The following is a 5,785-nucleotide window of genomic DNA, read 5'->3' as shown; positions in this document are numbered from 1 at the left end:
CCCGTTTACAACTCTTCACTTAATCCCTACCCAATGCAATCTATATCTAGGAACACATAGATAGAAACCACCAGTTTCCATTCCTATCACTACAATTTCAATGTAATGCTAAACAATTTGAACTTGCTTCACAGCTTCGTTCAAGACCATAACTACTCTTACCTACAGGCTTTGAGTTACAAATAATCTCATGCTTTGAGCACTGAGAAACACATGGTAACCTTCCCACAGGTTGGGAGGTTTACCTCACACACACCCCTAATTTTACATTGTTTGAGGCCTATGAAACCTAGGTTACAATCTGCTATTTATAATCTAAACACCCAACTGGATTTGGGCCTTCAGAAATCACAGCAAACTTCTCCTTTGCTGTTACAAATCCAGCAGAAAACTTCTGCTATAATCAAGGTCTTCAACCTTTTAGTTCCTTAAATATCTCCATATTTAGAAACTGTATATTCACCAAATATTCTGATTGAGTCTTCAAGACCTCCACACATAACGCCACATAGGATTCTAACTAATCCCAAAATATTGAATCAGTTAACATATAGCAGAATTAACTAATTCAGTTTTATACACAGGCGCGATGTCATAGTCACGATGTTATGACATCCTACATGACATGTTGGTCCAGATGTTGAACTCCTTCAACCCAACATATTAAAACAACAGAGGTGATTATATTATTTGTTTTACAAAATTAATGCCAATCCTAAGGTACTAACAATTTTTATTTTCTACAATTTGCTTTATTTCTGCTTAGTCTACCGGTCTGATAAATACACATTGAGGCGTTTATTTGTGGAAACTCTTGCCTTTTTAAGCCAACCTGTATGAAATCTTCATATCAATTGTTTAACCACTTTGAGTCTGAGCCCTTTTCTTTGGTGACATAACCTGTTATATAGTCATTTGACTTGAAAAATTTAATCTTTCCACACTATTGGGAGTTAGGTAGAAAATTTAGTTTCCTTATCTTATGCAAAAGAATAAGTTTGGGGTTGCTCTTGAAAGTTAGTAATGTTTAAGTTTGGGATTAGGGAACAACAGAAGAGAATGGTCAAAATATAATGAAAACTATAAGCCAAGGGAGTACAAGAAAAATCACGCCCATACAATATAATGAAAACCAGAAGCCAAGGGAGGGTAATATAAGTAAAGTGGATGTGTCAAGTTGTATTGGGCTAAAATGGCCATTACAAAGACAAAACAAAATCCTAGCTTTAATAATAAAAAAACAAATAAAATATAAATAAATAAAATAAGAAAAAAATAAAAAATAAAAATAAAACAAAGAGTGAATTAGTCAAATCAAAGGAGAGACACGTGACTCAAGTTTGTCTAACACATACAATTTTTTTATAAATATTTTCCAAAAGCAAACATGACTTTATATCTCTCACATAAAAGTAGCAGAAATATAAAAACGTGATAAACTCTTTCTATTTTCCAAATAAAAACAACACGACTTGTTTTTGTCAAATGAAAAAGAAAAAGCACATAACCATAAAAATATGGAAAATTCATAAGAAACAAAAATAAGATCTATACCGCATATTGGCTTCCCGACGAGTTTTAAGTTCGAGTTCGCAGCTGTGGCGTAAGCGATATCTTCGGGGTGTAGGCTCGTGCGTGGATGATGGGTTTGTTGGCTACGAGTTGATGGTGTGTTCGATGGTGGTAGTTTTGTGGTACATGAAGAAGCATTATAACGACGGTCGTGAGAGGTAATGTTGTACTGTGAAGATGTGTCACTAGTGTTTGGAAGTGAGTAAGGCGGATGATGAAAATGGATCCTCTTTTTTGCTTTTTCTTTCTCTATTTTTTCTAGCTTTCATTTGTTTTTGATTTTTGAGATGAGAGATGGATAAATTTTGAAATGGTTTATTGGTTATGTGTGTTGCAACAAACTTGTAATGAAGGAGAGGAAATAGATATTAGATATGTATGGTTGGATGTAATGTTATGTAGAATGAGGTTACAATGGATGGAGTTTATGAAGGTTGTAGTGAGTTGTTGATGTGGCAGAGGGAGTATGTATGAGGTAAGTGAGAATAAAGGGTGGAAAGAATGGAGAGTGTTCGTGAATTGATTGTGGTAAGATGAAGGTGACACGTTTGGTTGAGTCGCCAGTGGTGTCACGAAGTGAGGTTCGCACGGCCGCATGGGGAGATGTTCCACAGAGAGTGTGAGGCATTTGTCTATTTGGGTAGTGAAAAGGAGAGAAATAAAGGATTATGTGTGAAAATGGATGGGGGATAGATGATGAATAATAGAGACATGAAGTGGTGATGGTGATATAAGGATAAAATGTTGTGTGGTGAATAAATTTGAGGTTGAAGAATGGTGCACGATCGTTACTACATATGCATGAAAAAGAACCAACATAACCTCTTCATCCTCTTTTTTTTCTTTCAAGTTTCTATTTTGTTTTTTCTTCATTTTTGGATTCAGAGTAAGATGATGAGGATATGCGCCACCTCCCTCTTTATCTGGCCAATCACAAGTTTTTATACTATGCAATTTAGGATTTTCATTTTCAATTCTCAATTTTACCCATAGATATTTTATGAGTGGTCAAGATAAGTTCAAAGTTATTGAAATAAAATTGAAATATAAAGAAAATAAAAATCAAATTGATTATTTATTTATCTCTATTTATTTTTTCTTGATATTTTGATAAAAAAGAGAGAATTAAAACAAATAAAAATCGAATGCGAAAATACACGAAAATATAAAAAGATTGTATTTAAATAATCTACGCGAAATAAAGCCCAGTAAAATGGAAAGTCGTATATCAAATCTCGCAGTAAAAATTGCACTGATGAAAAGACTCAGATTGACAAAAATACGACCGCGCGAATGCGCAAAAAAATAAAACGAGCATACTAGATTAAACTACGTGAATCGTAGATCAATATAATAGTCAGTTGTATGCCTGGACTTTGAATTTTTCACCAACTAATTTTACGCCCAATTGAAAATCGGTTCAACCAGTCCGTCTATAAAACCGAAATTTTATTCTGGTTTACTTTAAAGCGTTATGCTTAAAGAAATACATTCCATGATATGTAGGTGATGTAAATGTCATGTGAATGAATCAATTTATTGATCGAGGGGTAAAATTGGAGTATGACAGAAGTCACTAGAAAAGAATGAACAAAAAGAGTTGATCAACATAAAAGTTCATGATGCAGATTGACATTTGATGAAGAAAAGGGACTACCAACTGAATTGGACTCAATCTCCAAATACCTCAGCTAGTAAGATTTGAGCAACAAATTCCATTGTTTTTCCCTTCTTATAAGACTATCCATACAATTGTTATTTTCTAGAATTTGCTTAATTTTTGCCTAGTTTACTAGTCTGATAGATACACACTGAGACATTTATTTGTGGAAACTCTTGCCTTTTAAGCCAACCTGTATGAAATGTTTATATTCATTGTTTAACCACTTTGAGCCTGAGACCTTTTTTTTTGGTGACATAGCCTGTTATATAGCCATTTGACTTGAAAGTTTAATCTTTCCACCCTCTTTAGAGTTGGGTAGAAAGTTTAGTTTCCTTGTCTTATGAAAAAGAAAAAAATTTGAGGTTGCTATTGAGAGTTAGTAACATTTATGTTTGGGGTTGGGGAACAAGAGAAAATAATGGTCAAAATATAATGAAAACCATAAGCCAAGGGAGTACAAGATAAATGATGCGCATACAATATAATGAAAACCATAAGCCAAAGGAGGACAATATAAGTAAAATGGAGGTGTAAGCTGAATTGGGCCCATTACAAAGACAAAACAAAAGCATAACTTTAATAATAAAATAAAATAAAAAATAAAATAAATAGAATAAGAAAAGAAATATAAAAAATAAAACAAAGAGTGAATTAGTCAAATGAAAGGAGGCACATGTGACTGGAGTTTGTCTAACACATACAAAACAAACATTTTTTTTATTTTCCAAAAGCAAACACTACTTTATCTCTCTCACATAAAAGAAGCAGCAATTTAAAACGTGAAAAGCTCTTTCTCTTTTCCAAATAAAAACAACACAATTTGTTTCTGTCAAATAAAAAGGAAGAAGCACATAGCCATAAAAAACTGGAAAATTTGTAAGAAACAGAAACAATATCTATACTGCGTATTGGTTTCCCTATGAGTTTTGAGTTCGAGTTCGAGTTCGCAGTAGTGGTGCAAGCAATATGTTTGGCGTGTGGGATCGTGCGTGGAGGAAGAGTTTGTTGGATGTGAGTTGATATTGTGTTAAATGATGGTGATTCTGTGGTACATGATGAAGCGTTGCAACGACGACCGTGAGAGTTGATTTTTTACGGTGAAGACATGTTACTGGTGTTTGGAAGTGAGTAAGGCGGAGGATGAAAATGGACCTCTTTGTTTGATTTTTCTTTATTTATTATTTTTATTGTTTTCATTTGTTTTTGATTTGTTAGATGGGAGATGGATAAATTTTGAATGGTTGATTGGTTATGTGTGTTGCAGCAGACTTGTAATGAAGGAAGGGAAATGGATAGTAGAGATGTATAGTTGAAAGTAATGTTATGTAGAATAAGGTTACAACGGAGGGAGTTTATGAAGGTTCTAGTGATTTGGTGATGTGGCATAGGGAGTATGTATGAATTAATTGAGAATCAAGGGTGGAAAGAATGGAGAGTGTTTGTGAGTTGATTGTGGTAAGATGAAGGTGTGTTTGGATGAGTCACCAGTGGTGTCATAGAGTGAGGTTTGCACGACGGTGGGAGAAGATGTTCAACGGAGAGTGTGAGGAGTTGGTTCATTTGGAAAGTGGAAAGGAGAGGAAGAAATGAGTATGTGTGAAAATGTAAGGAAGAGAGATGATGAAAATTAGAAAAATGAAGTGATGATGGTGATATAAGGAGAAAGTGTTGTGTGATGAATGAATTTGAGGTTGAAGAATGGTGCATGGACATTACTGCATATGCATAAAGAACCAACAAAACCTTTTCATACTTTTTTTCTTTCTTTTTTCAAGTTTTTATTTTGTTTTTTCCCTTCATTTTTGGATTCAAAGTGAGATGGATGAGGATATGCGTCACCTCTCTCTTTTTTTGGCCAATCACTAGTTTTTAAACTATGCAATTTAGGGTTTTCATTTTCAATTCCCAATTCCACCACTAGATATTTTGAGTGATCAAGAGAAGTTCAAAGTTAATGAAATAAAATTCAAATATTTTTAATAAAGCAAATAAAAATCAAATTGATTATTTATTTATCTCTATTTATTTTTTCTTGATATTTTGATTAAAAAATAAATTAAAACAAATAAAAATCAAACTCAAAAATGCGTAAAAAAATAAAATGATTGCATTAAAATAATCTACGCGAAATAAAGTTCAGTAACATAGAGAGTCACATATCAAATCTCGTAGTAAAAATTCTACGGATGAAAAAACTCAAACTGATAAAAATGTGACCGCATGAAGACATGAAAAAATAGAATGAGCATACTAGATTAAACTACATAAATCGTAGACCATAAAATAGACAGTTGTAGAGCCGAACTTGAAATTTTCCGCCTGCTAGTTTTACGTGTAATTAGATTCATGATAAATACATAAGAGTTCATGATGCAGATTGACATTTTATGAAGAAAAGGGACAACTAACTAAATTATACTCAATCTCTAGATACCTCAGCTAGTATGATTTGAGCAAAATATCCATTATTTTTTTCCTTCTCATGAGACTATCCGTACAATTGTTATTTTCTAGAATTTACTTTATTTCTGTTTAGTTTACTATTTTGAT

This window comes from Lathyrus oleraceus, chromosome 1 (assembly GCF_024323335.1).
Source record: "Lathyrus oleraceus cultivar Zhongwan6 chromosome 1, CAAS_Psat_ZW6_1.0, whole genome shotgun sequence".
NCBI classification, from domain to species: domain Eukaryota; kingdom Viridiplantae; phylum Streptophyta; class Magnoliopsida; order Fabales; family Fabaceae; genus Lathyrus; species Lathyrus oleraceus.
Note: the sequence above shows the minus strand (reverse complement) of the source record.